This window comes from Eubalaena glacialis, chromosome 12, assembly GCF_028564815.1.
Source record: "Eubalaena glacialis isolate mEubGla1 chromosome 12, mEubGla1.1.hap2.+ XY, whole genome shotgun sequence".
NCBI lineage: Eukaryota > Metazoa > Chordata > Mammalia > Artiodactyla > Balaenidae > Eubalaena > Eubalaena glacialis.
Genome location: NC_083727.1, coordinates 102112191 through 102133633, shown reverse-complemented (window position 1 = coordinate 102133633; position 21443 = coordinate 102112191). Strand labels below are relative to the sequence as shown.

At 39.7% G+C, this 21443-nt stretch overlaps 1 protein-coding gene across 3 annotated transcripts in view; it reads right to left on the bottom strand.

Moving 5' to 3' along the window:
* Positions 1-21443, bottom strand: part of BCKDHB (branched chain keto acid dehydrogenase E1 subunit beta) — a 239403-nt gene that overhangs the window by 191364 nt on the left and 26596 nt on the right. The window lies entirely within an intron of this gene.

Genomic DNA, 21443 nt, shown 5'->3' with positions numbered 1-21443 from the left:
AACAAACAAACACTCAAACGATAAAGATAAATGTAAAGAAAGAAAAGGAAGGAAAAAACACACAATGGAAAACCTAACCAAAAGAAGTTGATGTCACTACATTAATAGCAGACAAAGTAGACTTTAAGGGAAAAGGCATTACCAGAGATAAAGAGGGAAAATTCATACTGTTAAAGGGTTCAATTCATAAGGAGGACATAATTCCAAATTTATAGTCATCTAATACACAAGCTCCAAATAAATAGAAAAAATTAACAGAATTAAAAGGATAAATAGATAAAATTCCCAATATAGTACGAGATTTTCATGTACCAGTCTCACTGACAGAAAAAGCACACCAAAATAAAAAGTTAAAAACTATTGAACATTTGAACATGATTAACAAACATAACCTAATTGACATACTACACCCAAGAGCTAAGAATACAAATTCTTTTCAAGTAAACAGAGAACACTGACACTAACTGACCACAGAGTGGGCTATATATCCAATCAACAACTTCCAGAGGATTAAAATCCTACAGAGTGTATTCTCAGACCATGGTGGAATTAAGCTAGAAATCAATAGTAAGGTTTTAAAAAAAAATCTGCACCTCCCATGTTCACTGCAGCATTATTTGCAACAGCCAAGATATGGAGGAAGCAACTTGAGTGTCCATCAATGGATGAATGGATAAAGAAGATGTGATAGATAGATAGATAGATACATAGATAGATAGACACACATACACACACACACACACACACACACACACACACACATGGAATATTACTCAGCCATAACAAAGAATGAAATCTTGCCATTTGCAACAACGTGGATAATACCCTAAAGGGTATTATGCTAAGTGAAATAAGTCAGACCGAGAAAGACAAATACCGTGTGATTTTACTCATATGTATAATCTGGAAAAAAAAAAAAAGAAATAAAACCAAAACACCAGGCTCATAGGTACAGAGAACAGGTTGGTGGTTGCCAGAAGTGGGGTGGAGGGTTGGGGAATGGGTGAAGGTGGTCAAAAGCTACAAACTTCCAGTTACAAAACAAATAAGTCATGTAATGTACAGCACGGTGGCTATGGTTAATAATGCTGTATTGCATAGTTGAAAGTTTCTAAGAGAGTAGATCTTAAAAGTTCTCATCACAAGAAAAAATTTTTTAACTATGTGAGGTGACAGAGGTTAACTAGACTTATTGTGGTGATCATTTCACAAAGTATACAAATACCAACTTATGTTGTGCATCTAAAACTAATATGTCAGTTATGCCTCAAAAAAAATTTTTTTAAGCCTTGTGTTAGAAAAAAAGTTTAAATATACGTCTAAATAACCCATGTCTCAGAGAAGAAATTATAAGGGAAATTAGAAAGTATTTTGAACTGAATGATAATGAAGAAACTATGTGTCACAACTTACTGAAGTTCCCATTTCGGTAATGGCAGAGTAGCTTTTGTCATACTAGCCCTCCCACATCTAATGATTACAAATCTGGACAGAATATAACAAACAACTACTTAAAGGTGTCAGAGAACCAAAAAGCAGGTCTGAACAGAAGAAGACTTGACCCTTGAAAGAAAGGAAGCACATGCAGGACGGGCCCCACCTTTATCAGGCTTGTTCCCAGGGGGGACTCCCCAGGCTGACATGCGACAGCTAGAACTCAGACACACAGACCCAGTCCTGTTGACCTGAGGTGTCAGGGAATGGAGTCTGGGGCTGCCAGTGGCTGGAACCTGAGACACTAAGTCCCTCAAAACAGGGCACTCCATGGGGGCACCCCAAAATCTGTGCATGCACTCTGCTCAAACCCTCGGCTGACCCCGTGCCTGCCGCAGATGACAAGAGTTGGGACCCACCGGGCTGATCAGAGATGTCAGCGGTACCCACTGAAGACTTTTAGACACTCTTCCAATGAAAGCATCTTGATAAACACCTTAGGTTTTCCATTAATCCGCAGGATATGTTATTAGCATACAACTCAATTCTCACCTGAAATTTTACCACCTCTCAGCCAGTATCAGCATTTCATGAAAAATTCTCATTTCAGGGAGCTGGATGGACACAAGCAGTGGCCACAGTCTGGCCAGAGGATGAAAAATCTGGGGACCAATCGGGCTTCGTGTTTCATTTCCATAATCCAAGGATACCAGTTCTTCCTATTGCACAGAACTCACTTTCAGCTCAATCATTCCTTTGACCATGAACCACAAATGGGGTGAGTGCTGGGAAATGCCGACTAGACACATCCTGCAGTTTGTCATCATGGTCTGGGACTATCTTCTGAAATTGTGACCTCCATCCCTCATCAGTTTCCTATCTGACTGCAAGTAGCTTGATAACTGCTGAAGATCTACACTTCCATTAGACCAAGAACAATTCACTGGTAGAAGATGAACACAGATTCCAGCTGCCACCTGTGGAATCCACGTCTCTGAATACCGGAAGCACCGTAACCAGATGAGCAGGGTTCCTATCTATTCTTTGCTACATCAAGTGCCCGGATTCAGATATTTTTCATCTCAATAAACATAGCCCTTTTTGCTGCTAGAAGGCAAAAGTTGAGTTTCTCAGAACTCTTACTCCAAAACAGTTTGAGGAAACTGTTTAACAGCTCTCGCCAACAAGTTTCTATGCTCTAACAGAAACTGCTTCAATATGAACTAAATAATAAAAATCTGTTTCTGAAAAAAAAAAAAAACATATAAAAAGAAGAAAAGCAAGTATAAAATTTTTTAAAATCTGTTTCTATTTTCTCCCAAACAGGTCATGATTGAGGGTAAGAGTACAAATAAAATGCACAATACTGATAACTTCCTTTACTTTAGAATGCAATTAACCTAACATAAAGTTCATACACATAGTATCCCAATGGGTGGATTAATACATACAGGGATTACGCTATGAGTTAAGACAGATCTGGGTTTAAGTGCTATCACCACAAGTTACTAAACTGCCTATGGCTCAGTTTCATATCTGTAACAGACCAATCATGATACTGAAAAGACAAAAATAATTCATACATGTATTCAAATTTTTACAAAGTACCTAATATTGTCTAGATGCTATTCTAGATGAGGAGGATACAGCAGCAAAGAAAACCAAAAAAAAATCCTATCCTCATGGGACTTAGATTCTGGTCAGGGAAAACAGACAATAAAAACAAAATAAATGAGTAAAATACATAGCGTATTAGATGATGACAAGAGCTGCAGAGAACAGTAAAGCAGTAAAGCAGGGAGTAAGTGATCAGGGGAGAGGAAGTGGAACTCCTGTGGTTTTAAACAGGGAGATAGGGGAGGCACCACTGACAGGTGACATTTAAAGGAAGGGTTGAAGGAAGTGAGGAAATGTACTGTGAGTACATCCCAGGGCATCAGTGTTCTGGACAGAGGGACCAGCAAGTGCAAAAGTCCTGGGGTATAAATATGTTTAGCACTTCAGAGGAAAGGTACGAAGACCAGAGTGCCTGGTATGGAGTAAGAGAAATAGTGGTAAGAGAAAAAGCTGAAGAGTTAAAAGGATGGGCTGGGGCAGTGGCACAGGTCAGATGGGGTCTTGCGGGGGGGGGTCACTGTAAACAGTCTGAGTTTGACTGTGAGAATGAGTGAGTCAGTAAGTAGGTGAGTGAGATGGGAAGCCATGGAGCAAAGTCATGCCATCCTCCAAGTTGCATTTCAGCAGGATCCCTCTGGCTGGTATTTGGTGAACAGCCTGTAAATAGGCGAATGTGGACACAGCAAGACTGATGACAGGATGCTGCAATCATCCCAGTAAGAGATGATAATATGGAACGGCAGAAAAGGTGTGAGCCCCCAGATATAGTCTAAAGACAGCGTCAGAAGGATTTACTGAGGAAAGGGACGTGGAGTATGCGTCAGAGAAACGCTAAGGATGATTCAGTGGCTTTTGGCTTGAGTAGCCTGAGGAGAGAGTTACCACTGCCCAAGGAAGGGAAAACTAGTAAGCAGCATGTTGGCATGAGAAACCAGGAGCCCGGTTGTGGAGATGTTACATTTGAGATGCCTTCAGACATCAAGGTAAAGCCACTCATTAGGCTGTTGGATATATGAGTTGAAAGTCTTCAGCATGAAGATTGCATTAAAAAAAAATGTGATTGGATGAGATTCCCAAGTACATTTAAATGGGTACCTACAGAGAGACCCAGTGTTAAAAAGACATGAAAAATAATCAGCAAAGTTGAGAACGAAAAAAAGCCAGAGTTTGGAGGAAAAATAGTAGAACGTGCTGGCCTAGAAGTCAAATGAAGCAAGTGATTCTAAGACCAACCCGTGCCAGTTGAAAGTGAGATGAGGGCTGAGGAATTTCTAACCGGTGACCCAGACATAACAGTGTCTGCCACGCGGGAGGGAGGGAGAAAACAAATGTCTAATTCAAGAGGGATGGGAGAAGAGAAACTGGAGACAAGAAATAATGACAATTACTTGGAGAAATTTTGCTGTAAAGGAAAGAAGAGAAAAGGAACAACAACTAGCTGGAGAGGAATATGGAATCAATAGAGGGATTATTTTAAGATGGAAGAAATAACAGGATATTTGCAGGCTGATAGAAGTGATCAATAGAGAGGGGGACATTGATGATTGAGAAGATTAATGAAATGGAGAGAAGGAAGAACGATTGGAACCACGTGTTTGCGAAGGTGACAGAGGCAGGGGTCTGGTGTGGAGAGGTGACAAGAACCCTGACGTTCATTCAGAGTGCAGGAGGAAAGCATTTGCGGGCACTGATGCTGGTACACAGATAGATGCAGTGGAAAGAGCCTGCCGAAGTTCTATGTTTGCTGCATCTATCTTCTTAGTAAAATGTGAAACTAGATTATTAGCTAAGGGTAAGGACAGGGGAGGCAGTGTTGAGAAAAGAGTGTATGAAATAGTCATCCGGGAAAATGGAAGAGTGAATGAAGCAGGAACATGCAGCATGAGTGGGCTGTGGAGATCACTAGCCTTGAACGGAAAGTGAGGTCAGTTGGCAAGATGACATGTTTTGTTCCAGCAATATTCAGCCCAGGATTTAGGATTCAGACAGAGATGGATTTAACTAGCATTGGATTTTGCCAAGCAAATCATGGCATGGAATTTAAACTGGGTATAAAGAGAAGAAAAGTCGTCGGGGGAGTAAGAGTCAGTGACAGGGTGGTGGGATTCATGGATTTTAAGAATCAATAAGGTCAAAGGACTGCTGGAGTCAAAGCACTAGATGCAGTGGGCTGGGGAGGTTCAAGGTAGACATCAGAGCTGGGGAGGCGTCCAATTGAGATGATGGTGGGACTGCAGTTACTAAAAGTTCTTCAATGACCAACAGCCTTGACTGGGTCAGAAAAGAATAAATAATAACCTGAATTACTTCTTTTTCAATTTAAGACAACTGATTAAGATTAACATTTCAGATAAACTTATGGTTATTGATAATACAGATAATAAGAATAGGAGATATTCATTTGCAGCAACATGGATGGACCTAGAGATTATCATACTAAGTGAAGTCAGAAAGAGAAAAACAAATACCATATGATATCACTTATATGTGGAATCTAAACTAAGACACAAATGAACTTAACTACAAAACAGAAACAGACTCACAGACATAGAGAACAGACTTGTGGTTGCCAAGTGGGGGTAGGGGGAGGGTTGGATTCAGAATTTGGGGTTAGCAGATGCAAACTATTATATAGAGAATGGATAAACAACAAGGTCTTACTGTATAGCACAGGGAGCTATATTCAATATCCTGTAATAAACCATAATGGAAAAGAATATGAAAAAGAATATATATATATATATGTGTGTCACTGAATCACTTTGACATACACTAGAAACCAACACAACTTTGTAAATCAACTATACTTCAATTTAAAAAATAAAAAAATTTAAAAAATAAAAGATATTCATACAACATGCCACTTTCTTATATTTTGGTAACTTTCCTTAAGTTTTGGGCTAATATCTTTGTGTAACTCCATGATCCCCTGAGTCAATAAAAACATGTGTAGAATGCACAAGTGTAGGTGGTATCATTTAAATAACTGACTCCAACTTTTCATTTGTTAAAGATTAAGTATAAAGTCATACCACCACTTTCTAGCAGTTTTTCTTCTGTAAAGGGAACGTGATGAGAAGTTTGACACCACTGGCAGCGTACTATCTGTTAAAGACATCATCCACTAAATGATGCCAAACATCACCAGCAGTTGACTTCTCTGGCCAAAGAATCACAGATGGGCAAACTGAGTCCACCAGTGAACCCCGTTCCCTATGACAACATCTAGGCCACAACTGTGGACCAGAAACAGTGAAAAGAGTGCAAAGAAACAACACTTAGGAAAAAGCGGCAGCGTGGTTTAAGGTGACAACAAATTACCGCCTGGTAGGTTAAGAAAATTGAAGATCTCAGTATCTTCAATGCCTACACATTTTTTGGCACGCATAACTAGTTTTAAATTAGAGTTTTCCTTGTGAATAAAGTGGTCCTGTAAGTTATTAAATCCACCTGGGGTAAAATTAAATTTTTCCCAATAAAAATGTCTGAAAAGGCAGCTCTAAAACTGCCAATCTCTATCGAAGGAACTAGGATTTCCTTAGGACACAAATCTGAATAGGTCAGAACATCCTTCCAGAAAAAAGATCAACTCCATCAGAGAAAGCGCTCAAGTCCCAGATTCCCTGAGCAGAAAGATAAACAAGGACATAAACATTTGTGACTAAGATACAAAACACGGGAAATAAATGTCATTATAGACACAATTTTAACAGGGCAGGTAATATATCCCAGTAATTTTAGTCACACACTGTCTGGAATATGTTGTGATATAAAGTTTGCTGGTGAAGAATTTAATAAAGATGAAAAGCATTTGTTTGAGGGTCAAATAAAGCAAAAATACAAAGTTAATCCAGATCACTTCTATTCTTAAAATAAGAGGTAGAAAAGAACAGAACATTGCATTCATTAGATAAACAGGCCAGATAGACATTTAGAAGATAAATATGCAAATAAATGTTTCTAAACACACTAGGTAAGACGAGCATACAAGTTAACTTCCAAACTGAAATATGTCTGGGAGTATTGGGATACCAAAAATAATGAACAGATGTTACTTGATCAACAGGCCTAAACTGAGCAGTCCCAGGAAAACAGGATTGTCCTCAGTAAACCAAGACTTATTACTGGAGGTAAGGAATATTAATACTTAGGTGGAAAGTCTATAAAGTGTATAAAGTAATAGGGGAAATATAAACCACCTAGGCCATAACTAATCTGCCATATGTTAGCATACTAAATTTGGCTACTCATGACCCATAACTAGAAAAACAAAAAAGTGAGTTGAATAGGCACTCCTACCATCAAGGTAGCGGTCACGGTCTACTGCCTGGGGTGGGCACTCTGACGCATGCAGCCCAGCTCCCCAGTCCATGAAGAACTTGCAGCCCCGGTTGCTGAGAGTGCTCTCGGCCTCAACTACACTGACCTCCAAGCTCAAGGTCATGCTCGGTGGCCAACATCCAATGATTGGTCAGCGTGAGAGTATAAAGGCCTGGTCATTTCAGCCCACCTACGGACAACTCAAAAGGGTCATTACGACTCCAGACATCCCACAGGTTGGCCAAGGCCATCCTTGGACCTGCATCACTCTGGACAGTCTGATTAATTAATCCTGTAAATTAACAGTAAAATGGGAATATAGATGATTAATAATCAGCCCCTATCTTCTGATTAATCCTGCTTTCCCTGGAAAGTAGCACTATATTTATGGTTCCAGAAGATGCCAGGTTCCAAGGCCTCCAGATTTAGTAAGTTTACCTCTACTTACAATGATCTTACAGTAACATTCTCCAAACTGTAGCCTCCAGGCAACAAGAGCTAGAAAGTGCTATTTGTGAGTTTTGTTCTATAGATTCTACATTTATTACTCTGAATACTCCTAGGAAAGAGATCTGGGTTATTAAAATAGATAAGACAGAAAAATTAAAGAGGATAAAAATCAACCAAGAGCAAATGTGCTTAGTAAATGCTTATTGAATGAATGGATAGATGAAATGCAGGAGGGCCCACTCTAACCAATGAGTCTACAACTCTAGGTGCAGAACCAACAATGTCCAGATCCAGCAAAGCCCAAATCAGTTCTGAGGATTCAATGACCGGATTAGAATTTGTGAGCTCCTCTACTGAGAATACAGATTACATCTCACTCATCTTTGAACACTCAATAGTACCTAGCACAATGCCTTGAATTTAGTAGTCATTCAATAGTTTTACTTGAATGAACAGACTTAAAAGGCCCATCAAGCTTGGGCTGAAAAGGCACTTAGCCTATGACAATCAGGATGTAGTAATGTCCCACCAAGTGCTCAAAACATATAGATATGACAGCAAGGCAGATAGTAGTTTACTTGAAAATGTAGTAATACATACATGACATTTTTCATTTAAATAATGGGAAAATGTGACAGAGAAGAGAGAGCATAGACTCACCCAGGCATACAGAGGAGAACTATCTTCAATCATCTCTAGTACCTTAAATAGTCCTTGACATACAACATTTTAAAAATATCTGTTCAACAGATGAATGAATGAGAAAAACGAATGACCAAAATAACATTAAAATAAGAAATGATAGTCAAAATCAGGGGAAATTATAAAATCATCTAATAGAAACTGAAATAGGAAACATCTGGTTGGGGTTAGCCACTATAATTATGATACAATAATGTTCAGTATCATAGACCAGGACTTCTCAAACCAAGTATTAGATGGACAACTTTTAAAGGAAAAATATACTCTGCATTCCTAATGTCAACTTAAATCAATTATAATATATTTTAATTTATACAAAATTAAACTCAGCATTTATTACCCTGATAAAAAGATAAAGGCAAAGCAAACTTTTAAATACAAAAAAAAAACACTGCATAACCAATTAAATTCAAGTTAACAGCAAAAACGGAGTATAACAAATAATGGTTTTCTGCTGTAGCAATGTAGCTTCAGATAGGATTCTATCTATAATCCTTCTGATTTTCTTAAATTAATCATTCTAATGAAAAAAAAATGCCTTTTCACTTAAATTCACTGTACAAAATAGTATACGTAACCTCATGGCTTTCTTTGACAATTGAGGATAATCAGACCTTATACTAAAAAAAATACCCACGGCATTCCTTGAATGCTAATTTTAAGGAAGTTACATCCAGATAAAGTTGGTATCACAACCATGTTGAAATCCTCATTAAATGCGTATCTATTCAATTATTGCTGGAATCGGGTATAGAAAATTCTTCAGTGTGTACTTACTGATATACTGACTATTAATGAATGGCTGAAAGTTAAATGGAATCTATTAAATTCATCTGTCTGTAACTTGAACACGTTATTGCTATAATTTTGGTTCCACTGGGTATGGCATGCAGGGATGCTATTAGAACAGTTTGTCATTTGAATTTCAGTGAATGCTTCATAGACTTCAGACACTGTGAAGTAGCTGGCCTTCACATAGCACAAACACCAATTTATCACATGGCAATATTTGATTACATGGCAAGTGATCCAGATGATATGCTTATATTATGTTTTTAAGATTATCACTGATATTAAAACCCTCAAATTTTAAATCTCACTGAAAATGTGAAAACTCCCAGAATAGTTAGCTAACACAAGTTAGAGAAAAAATATCCTAGGAAGGGACTTCCCTAGTGGTCCAGTGGTAAAGAATCTACCTCACGGTGCAGGGGACGCGGGTTCGATCCCTGGTCAGGGAACTAAGATCCCACATGCCGTGGGGCGGCTGGGCCCGTGTGCCACGACTACTGAGTGTGCACGCCTCAACTAGGGCCCGCCTGCCGCAAACTACACGCTCTGGAACCCACGCACCACAACTGCAGAGGCCATGTGCCCTGGAGCCTGTGCACCACAACTAGAGAGAGAAAACCCACATGCTCCAACTAGAGAGAAGCCCACACACCACAACGAAGAGCCAGCGTGCCTCAGCAAAGATCCCCCATGTGCCACAACTAAGACCCGATGCAGCCAAAAATAAAAATAAAATAGATAAATAAATAATAAAAAAATCTTTAAAAAAAAGTCTTAGGAAAATATCAAATAAAATAATTCCACTGGGCTTCCCTGGTGGCGCAGTGGTTGAGAATCTGCCTGCCAATGCAGGGGACACGGGTTCGAGCCCTGGTCTGGGAAGATCCCACATGCCGCGGAGTGACTAGACCCGTGAGCCACAACTACTGAGCCTGCGCGTCTGTAGCCCGTGCTCCGCAACAAGAGAGGCCGCGATAGTGAGAGGCCCGCGCACCGCGATGAAGAGTGGCCCCCACTTGCCACAACTAGAGAAAGCCCTCGCACAGAAACGAAGACCCAACACAGCCATAAATAAATAAATAAATAATTTTTAAAAAAAAATAATTCCACTGTTCAAGTTTAGAAGAAAAACTCTACTTAGGAATACATTGAAAAAGAAATGGTTTTTAAAATAAATTACCCAAGGAGAGTACGGCAATTGTTTAAAAGCACTATCATTAGAAAAAAACTTATCATGGGGTAAATTAATCTTTAATTTAGAAATCTTCATTTAAATGGAAGGGCATATAGGAACACTCTTATTATCTACTGGAGGAAAAAAGTTCAAAGGTATACCTATAAGGAATTCCACAGGGGGAAAATATGTTCTTTAAATCAAAAGCGAAAACTAGGTAGAGAATCTGTGAAATAACTTAAGGATCATGTAAAAATTATGGTTGGGTATGAAAGGACAGCAAGCAGAAAAACAAATTACAGAAGCACAAAATCCTAGTACTACTGAAGATCTTCCCACCAGCCCCACATCTTCAAATAAGGAAACTGAGCTTTGATTTAAGTGTGGCCTTGTTTCCTTTATCAAGACTTGCTCCATTCTACTGGAGAAGTTTCTTTCCTAAATTGGCTACTGCAAACTACTCAACTCATCAATGCTAAAATATATCAAATTAGACCTTAATTATCTGGCACCACAGTCACGGATGCAAAATAATTCTGAACATTTAATCTGAATGTAAAAATTCTTTATGAACAGTGTCCTGAAATTCCCTCAGATGTTTCTCCAAAAACTAAAGCAAATAAGATAGTTGGTTTAAGCCTTCACAGTACGTAATCTACTTACCAACAACAAAGTAAAATTAAAAGCATCTTTAAAACAGTGATTTTAAAAATGGTCAAGAAAACACTTGAGAATTTCCTTAAAAGAACTTTTAAAAGAGGTGCTTCAGGGACTTCCCTGGCAGTCCAGTGGTTAAGACTTAGCCTTCCAATGCAGGGGGTGAGGGTTCGATCTCTGGTCGGGGAGGTAAGATCCCACATGCCTCTCGGCCAAAAAACCAAAACATAAAACAGAAGCAATATTGTAACTAATTCAATAAAGACTTTAAAAATGGTCCACATCAAAAAAAAACTCTTTAAAAAAAAAGAAGTGCTTCAAACTTTGATTCAACAATTAATTGCATTGCAATATAGTACTATCACTCTGCATAAATGTATACATGTTTCTATCCTGAAAAGGCAGTATAAAATCTCCAAACTTGGGTATAAAACTAAGATGTTACTAATAGTAAAGTGTCAAGTAGTCTTTACATCATCCATCTTATAGGAAAAGGGGTGGAGAGAAAGGGAAGCTATTAGATATAAGGGAAATTTCAGGTAAAGTCCTCACATCAGTTCAGATTCAACTGAGTATCTCCAAATGACTATGTCAACTTCACAGTTTACATGATCATAATTATGATAAGAGTTATTCAAAAAAATTAAGTTCAATATTTCCTGCTTGCTACACTCTTAGAAGTTGGGCATAAATTTTAAAGAGTTTTTTTTACTTTTAATGAATTATAAAGAAATCTTAAAGGGTAAAATAAAATTATTTGGGGACTTAGAAGTTGGATCTTCTTTTGTTTGCCAAGAAATGCAATTACTCTTAGCAATTATCAGATTGGAGGTTACTAAAAATATGGAACATTGGAATAAAATGTTAAGATAAACCATAATGGAAAAGAATATTTTAAAAAAGAATATATATATATATATATATATATATATATATATGTGTGTGTGTGTAACAATCACTTTGCTGTACAGCAGTAATTAACACAACATTGTAAATCAACTATACTTCAATTAAAAAAAATTTTTTTAAAGATGAACAAAGTGCTCAATTTGTTGCAAGTTAGATAAGATCTTTAACAAATGAGTTGTATCCTAAGACATAGGATAAACTGAGGATATATTAAGAGAGTGGGATATCTCAAGTACACCTTTTTTTTTTTTACATCTTTGTTGGAGTATAATTGCTTTACAATGGTGTGTTAGTTTCTGCTGTATAACAAAATGAATCAGCTATACATATACATATATCCCCATATCTCCTCCCTCTTGCACCTCTCTCCCACCCTCCCTTTCTCACCTCTCTAAGCTTATTAGATGGATGTAGCAAGAAATAATATCAAGCCCTGCATCCTTCTGACACCATCAGAGCTTTAACTCTGACCCAGTGAAAAATATTGTTTGATATAATGTTTTTTACCCAGTGGAATAAATATTTACCCAATATGTACCTGACCATATACAAGGCACTGTAATTGGATGCTACAAATGACAGAGATAATATACCATTTAAACAATGTTACACTTTTAAATATTCAAACAACTTACAATGTAATAAGGAGAGAAGTCAAATATAAATAACTATGATACAAGAGAGTGATGTAAAAATAAAATGCTATTAGAGGAGGGGGAAGGAGAGATTCTTTCAGGCTTGGAGGAATCATGCAAAGTTTCACGAAGGAGAACACACTGGAATTGGACTCTGAAAAAATGGGCGGAATTTCAATAGGCACAGATAGAAGAAGGAATAGTGTGACCAAAGGCACAGAGGCAAGAAATAAAGTGCAAATTCAGAGTTGGGAAGTGAATCAAGGCAGCTGAAGTACAAATGGATTTAGAAAGAGTAGTGGGAGATAAAGATGGGAAGTCTGGGGTATATACACTAGTTAGCGTGACGGTTAAAAGCGTGGACTCCAAGTCAGAACTCACGGGTTTAGATGTGGTTCCACCACTTTCCATCTGTGTGATATTGGATTGGGCTTCAGTTTCTTCATTCATAAAATTAGGATAAAAATAACTAACCTGGACTTCCCTGGTGACACAGTGGTTAAGAATCTGCCTGCCAATGCAGGGGACACGGGTTCAATCCCTGGTCTGGGAAGATTCACATGCCACAAAGCAACTAAGCCCGTGCGCCACAACTACTGAGCCTGTGCTCTAGAGCCTGCGAGCCACAACTACTGAGCCTGCAACCCACAACTACTGAGCCTGCATGCCACAACTACTGAAGCCCACTCATCCTAGAGACCGCATGCCGCAACTACTGAGCCCATGCGCCGCAACTCCTGAAGCCCGTGCGCTCTAGGGCCCACATGCCGCAACTACTGAGCCCGTGTGCTGCAACTACAGAAGCCCACACGCCTAGAGCCCATGCTCTGCAACAGGAGAAGCCACCAAAATGAGAAGCCCGTGCACCTCAATGAAGAGTAGCGCCCGCTCGCCGAAACTAGAGAAAGCCCACACACAACAACGAAGACCCAACGCAGCCAAAAGAGTAAATAAAATTATTAAAAAAAAAAAAATAGAGCTTCCCTGGTGGCGCAGTGGTTGAGAATCTGCCTGCCAATGCAGGGGACACGGGTTCGAGCCCTGGTCTGGGAAGATCCCACATGCCGCGGAGCAACTAGGCCCGTGAGCCACAACTACTGAGCCTGCGGGTCTGGAGCCTGTGCCCCGCAACAAGAGAGGCCGCGACAGTGAAAGGCCCGTGCACCACGATGAAGAGTGGCCCCCTCTTGCCACAACCAGAGAAAGCCCTCGCACAGAAACAAAGACCCAACACAGCCAAAAAAATTAAATAAATAAATAAATAAATAAATAAATAAGTCAGGAGCTCTTTAAAAAAAAAAAAAAGAAGAAAATTCCAGCAAAAGAGACAGAAGTATCCTCATTTAAAAAATAAATAAATAAATAAATAACCTGCCTACCAACCAGGATCAAATAAGATAAGGCATATATAAGTGTTTTGCAAATCATAAGGTATTATAAGAATGTAAAGTATTATCAGGATAGTGGTAATGAAAATAAAATGAAGAAAGGGTTTGAGCGACACTACAGAATCAAAGGGATTTAAGTGTTGTTAGTTGAGAAGCCCTGAGGCTTGGCACTGAGAGGTACTGGGGACCATAAGAAGTCTTCAAGACCCCCGACCATCTGGAGGAGCCCACTCAGCGCAGCAGCCCAGCTAGCAGACGTCAAGGGCAGGCTGAGTCACTCCACAATGAGTACTCTCTCCACCTGGGGTGAAGGCTGGGGTGGGACAGGGAAGCAAGGTCAGTCATAGCGGCAGGGTCGTGACAAGCAATTCTCAACAATGAACCAAAACCTTGTTCCATTAGTAGGACCACGGACAGGTACAGCAGGAGAGTAGCACACACCTTCATCCAAAGATCAAGGTTTACCACCGGGCGGAGGAGGGCTACACATGCCCAGCCACTGCTAACCTTCCGCAAGAGATAGCCCAGGAGTACAGATGGTCACTAGACCTGTCGTGGTGATCATTGCATAATGCATGCAAATGTCAAATCGCTATGTAGTACAACTGAAACTAACATAATACCGTATTATATCAACTACATTTCAATTAAAAAATAACAGCAACCACAAAAAAGATATCCCAGGAGTGAGAATGAAGGGTTGACAACCAAGGGCAACTCCTGGATTGAGGAACAAATGCTCTACGGCTGCAGCTGTGTAGGTGCAGAGGCCTGGAGGTGGTGCAGGGCAAAGACTGAGTCCGAGGGGCCCATAGCCTTCCAACGCACTGCTTGGAAACGAGGGCCAGTTGATTCTAACAGACTGCAGTCCTATTTAAGCAGACGTCCACTTGGAAGCCGTGGCTCCACACCACCCCACTGACGGGATGTGAGCAAACCGATGTCTGGTCCTGAACTATGTGCTGTTCACCAGGCATTTGAGTAAGACCCTTATACACAATGAACCACAAAGGTAACCGTATGACCCTGGCAGAACGGAACCAACTCAGCACCCCAGAGCCCCGGGCATCTGCAGGAATCACCCAACACTGACTCTGATGGGGGCTACGGGCCCACAGGAGACCAAGTATAGCTAGTAATATATCAACCACTGGTATTTTAACACTTGTGCATAAGCTGAAATTTTGTTTCTGAGCATGATCAATGTGAGTTAAGGAGACAGAATTCCCACTTACAAAATCACCTTGTCGTACACAAAACTGAATTTAAACAAATGTAATCTGAATGCTTGGGTTTTAGGGGATATGTACTATACAACTATCTAAGCTTAAGTTAGACTGTCCTTTAAGTGACACTTGGAAAGAAAAACACAAAAACGCATCTCAGTCAAACTGATCTTTTACTGTGTCTCAAAAGAGGAACCGCAGTTTCATCACGTAAGAAAGAAGATGACCTATTGGGTTCTACCTTTTATTGTAATCAAATCGACACATTTACTGATGAAACTATACAAATTTATTAAGTGAAGCTACCTAAAATTTATTCAGAGTCTAGAGTGTTATTTAGAGAAATACACACTAAAAACGTTTTTTCAAATAAACATACACACAGCTGATGCTGGAATAAACAGATTCCAATAAATGAATACAGTAAGTATTTCGGAATAAACCTGTGATGACTTCACTGTGCTTGAATACAACCAAAGCTGTTTTTCCAGATCGTCAAAAGAAATATTTTCATCATCCTTGTGATACCAGCTGGAATTTCAGGGCAAGCCATCTAAAAAAAAATTGTTTTAATCTTCCTTCATTTATATGGAAATGAGATGTTTCCTAAAACATATCCGTACCCAGCACCTACGTCAACACCAGAGCTCAAAGCACACAAATTCCTCCAGCTGATTCCTGCCTAGAAGGGCACACAGCACGTGACATCATCCATGTGCGTCATTCACCGAGGAGGACATTACCGAGCTTTCAATTTCAATTAACCTGCCTTGCTTTATAAATAGCCTAAAGGTCCCTATCTAAATAGGTCGGTGCCCTTTTCTCAGAAGCAAAGGGAACAGCATGACAAAGAAGCACAAAAAAATAAATGAACTTTCCCCTTTGTAAATAGGAGAAAGTCGACACTAAACCAATTCTAAGTCCGAACTGAAGAGCTATTAATAAAATAAAGCTCAAGAGAATGAAGGACCAGTTTTAACCAGAAAATAAACAACATTCACTAACTCTATCAGCTCTTTTTAAAGTATCTGTGAGTCACAGGGCTAGAGAAATAATTCAAGGTCCACATACAGGCAGAGCTAAACACGGATACCATAATTACAATCCTTAATATGGTCCCCAAAGTAATACAGTTTAAAAGCCCCAAATGATTGATGTTCAGCCAAAAAGAAGTTAGTTTTGAAGATTCAATGATACCATTCTCTTCTAAATCTGAAATATTTAATAATTTTTATAACCCATGGCGTTATCATTTCTTCTGCTAGCTCTAGATATTTTTTCCTCTAAAATCAATGATTATGAACAAAACCTGCGCATCACTTCTACAATCTAAGTACTTGTGTACAGCACTTTTCTAGTTCATACTTCAACGATAATAAAGCAGAATCAGAAAACATCAATGGAATATACCAAAAAGTAGAAAATAACTGGTATAGATCATTAAGCAGAGTAGTGAACCCATGAATCCCTCTAATAACCACTGTGCGGGAAAACACAGATGCTCACCGTATTAATCTCAGGTAAAACAGACATTCATGGATATGTGCCACACATATATGTACACACGTGTCATCCGGGCAGTACTTAATAAGCTTGCCATAGTGACATCCCACATACAATCAGAGTAGTGGCCGGCTCACTGAAATATCTAGGACACAGTCAAACACTAAGAATTAAGTTAAATAAAAAAGATTTCTGATTGAGAAGAGATCTGACAAAGTCGACAGACGATCCTTAAAAGAGGTCCCTAAGCCCTCACTCACAGCAGCTTTAAAAAAAAATCCCATTAGAAGTCTTTCCTGATATGTAATACTTTTGCTGTGGCAGTTAAATGAATCATCACTTTATCTGCACTGAGTCATGACAACCGGCTGCCCACTCCTCCCGTCATTCAACCAATTTCCATGCTTGGCACTATTCTGGGCCTCATGGGAGATAGGAAGATGAATTGTAAATATAAGTAAAACATGGGACAAAGTAACTCAAAGTATATGAGTTACCGATGCAGTGCTAGATGGAAACAGACAGAACAATCAAGAGAAATTACTTCTAGGTGGTAAAGGCTGAGGACGAGGAGCTGGGAGGGGTGGTACAGGTCAGATGTGAAGCAGAGGAGGAGTTTCTGAGGGGCAGAAACAGCATCACATAGGCAGAGGGGCAACTGGGAGCAGTGTGGACACAGCCAAGAGTATGGGGGAAAAAACTAAAGTTGGGAAGAAAATTCAAAGCCAGACCATTTATGATCTTAAGCACAAGCTAAGGAAACTGGATTTTACCATTCAACACGGGGAAGATTTTAAGCAAGAAAGTATTGTGATCAGAGCTGTATTCTGGAAAAGCTAATCTCACAGATGTATATAACACGAACTAGAGGAGGGAAGAGAGTTACAACAGACTCATGACAAAGATTATAATCACTCAGATCAGAAGTAAGGAGGGCATATAAAAAAGAAGGAAATCATGCCATTTGCAGCAGCATGGATGGATCTAGAGATGATCATACTAAGTGAAGTAAGTCAGACAGAGAAAGACAAATACCATATGATATCACTTATATGTGGAATCTGAAATATGACACAAATGAACTTATCTACGAAACAGAAACAGATTCACAGACATAGAGAACAGATTTATGGTTGCCAAGGGGGAGGGGGGTGGGGGGAGGGAGGGATGGAGTGGGAGGCTGGGATTAGCAGATGCAAACTATTATATATGGAATGGATAAACAACAAGGCCCTACTGTACAGCACAGGGAACTACATTAAGTATCCTGTGATAAACCATAGTGGAAAAGAATATGAAAAAGAATGTGTGTTTTTATATAACTGAATCATCTTGTTGTACGCCAGAAACTAACACATTATAAGTCAACTGTACTTCAATTTTAAAATTTTTTTTAAAAAAAGAAGTGAGGAGGGAGTGAACTCTGTCAATCACAGTAGAAACGGTAGTGAGAGAAACCCCAAGATAGAACCATCAGAACTTGATAGCTCTGAAGTTTTCAATCTGGCTTGTTTCGAGAATCCATAAGCAGGATCCAAGAGGCAGCTTGAAAGTCACCATACATAATGAAATGAAAGGGAAATAGTTGCTCCCTGATTTAAAACCAATATGCATACATTCAGAAGGATGAGTTTCACTTGAAATAAACTGGATTAATATTTTTTAAATGGCAGATCCATTTTTAAACAAAAGGTCAGGGGAAAGCCAGAAAGTATCACAATGTGTAACACGATGAAGCCTTTAGTTTGGTCCAAACCAGATGGCCAGCTAAAATAAGCAATGGTACAGAGTACAATCCAATGTTTCAGAATTAAAGAAATCTATATTCTATAAGCTCTTACAGGATAATCATACCTCCTCAAAGCTTTAGTCATCTAATCTATTTCTCACCGCACTTTTCCATGAAAATTGCTTTTATTTTTTAGGTCACAAGTCACCAATGGCCTTCTAGTTGCATACCCAATGGAAACTTTGCAGTCAATATTTCAATATTTAACCCCTGACAATTGCTCTAAATCCTTTACTCTCCATCTGCCTCCACCTGCAAAGAATCACAAGTCCTATCAAGTGTCCCTGATTAATTCTTCACTGACCCCTTCCTGACTCCATCTTTCCCCCACTGCCACGGTTTAGACTCTCATTACCTCTCAGATAGATGCAGTGGTTCTCAAACTGTGGTCCTCGGACCAACAGCAGCAGCATCTGGAAACTCACTAGAAGTAAAATTGCTTGGGCCCCACCTCAGAACTACTGAATCAGAAACTCTGGGGATAGCACCTGGTAACCTGTGATGGGGCGAGCCTTCCAGGTGACTCTGATGTGTACTAAAATTTAAGAACCTCTGTAATCAACAATCATCCCACTCCTGGTCTCCCCGCCTTTAGTCTCCCAGCTCCCCAAGGCTGTGGCCACAGTTAGGTCCTAAATGACCAATTTGATTATGTCATTTACCAGCTTCTACAACAGGATTCAAAATATGTGAACCCTTTTTAAACAAAAAATAGACTTCAAAGGTTAACTTAAATTTGCATTCTAATGTTAGTTGAATTTGTATACACATGGAAGTTTTATAAAACTAGCAATATCCCTTCTACTTCTCAAGCACAGATATTAGAATAATTTCTTTCACAGAGAACACAAAAGCAGTACATTCAACAACATTAATTTGAAATCAAATTTTCCTGAAGCTTTATCACAATGTCAGCTTTCTTCACGGGTAGATGAGGTCTCAGGCCTGGTTCTTCAAGCTTCTGGAACCTTGAAGAAGTGACTTAACCTCTCTGGGCCTCAGTGTCTACATCTGCAAAACGGGATAACAGCAGAACGAATTTCACAGAATTGTGAGGACTAAGTGAACTAATATATATAAAGTTCCTAGAACAGGGTTGGGCACGTAGAAAACACAGTTAAGAGTTTGTAGCTACTGTTGTCACCATCATCATTACTAATAATATTAAACTTATGGAGCAAATACCTGTATGTATAGGCATAGTACTGAGAACAAGTTATTCCCCAATATTCATTCTCTCTTTCTTCTACAGTAACAGAACCCCGGAGTTTTAGCCAAGCACATATCCACACACCTTAAAGACTACATTCCCGGCCTCCCTACATCTAGCTGGTCAACATCTACCCTCTCCATGGAGCATTAACCTCCAGGATTCTGCCAGGTGGTGAAGGGATGCTGGAGATCTGAGGTCTTCTTTAAAAGACTTTCAACCAATTCTCCTTATGCTGGAGCACCACCTCCCTTCACTCCTATTCCCAGAGGTGCTGGTGTTGCCAATTCCCGAGCCTTTGCGTAACTCTGTGATGTAAGCGAGGCTGGTTCTTAGCTGCCCCGCTGCCCATTCCGGATTCTGTTTTTCCAAGCTTATTACACCCTTGACCTTCCAGCTTCCAACATTTTGTTCATGTTGTCGTCTCCAATCCCATTCTCCCCATCTTTACGGATTTAGGCCTTTACAAAAGAAGATCCTTAGACATTTTAGTGGGAGTTCGAAAGGAAACAAATATCGCTATCTGCGTCCAATTGTCTCTTTTTCCAGAGGTCTCGGCCACCATTTTCCAACAAAATTCTCAGCACACAGTTTCATTCACCCTGTCATTTACATTCTGGACTAAATAGAAGAAAGTTGCTGGGCACGTCTTCCATCATTTCACATTTTTATTTCACTCTTAAACTGTTATTTTACTCCCCATGGGATGATGCTTTGGTCTACCAAGTGTACTGGATGTTCTTAAAGGCAGGAACTATATGTTAAAATTTTTACTATCTTCTAGAACAGTAGTTCTCAAACTTGACTGCGCATGTGAATCACCTGGGGGCCTTCGAAAACTCCAACACCCCGGCCACATCCCCAGACCAGTAACTCAGAATGTCTGGGGTGAAACGGAAGCATCAGTATTGTAGCCTACAGGCGCGGCTGAGTAGCAGTGCTGGGCAGTGAGTAGTGTTGTTGTCTGGAGACCCACGTCAGACACTTACCCCACATACGTACACACACAACCGAAAGGCACCAGCCCTCCTAACATGGCGTCTCCAACAAACTCTGGGGCCTAATGCATTGGTCTCTGAACCCAGGAAAATAACCTGAGTAATCTGAGGAAATACTAAAGAAGTGCCTCAGCCTAAGACAAAGTTGGGGGATGTTTTTTCTACTTGTCGGATGACACATTAATACTAACCATCTGCTTCCTGTGCCCATTAGTCAATGTGGCAATGGTAACAGTCAGTGCCAGCCTTTCTCCATTGAGTGTAATTCAGCCCATCGCTGCCTTCATTATTCATTACTTGCGAACGGCTGGCCTAGCAATCATATCACACGCTTGAACTGACCCGGGGCTATTTTGAGTGGCAACCTTCCATTTCTGCAGAAATCATAAAACTGACCCAAAGAAACTGATGAAGTTGCCAGGCAACAGAGGCTCCAGAATATCTATATCGGAGGAGCATAGGAGAAGCATTCTAGTTAGAGACTAAAGGCAGATGACTTGTCTTGATCTTTCACGTTCATAGCTAGCCCATCATTTTTACTCAGATTGTACGTACGCATGAGGTGGTTGGGAGAATTGGTAAAGATTAAAGTTGCCTCAAGCACCCCTGATACCACCATGTTAGCAAAGTCAGGGACCA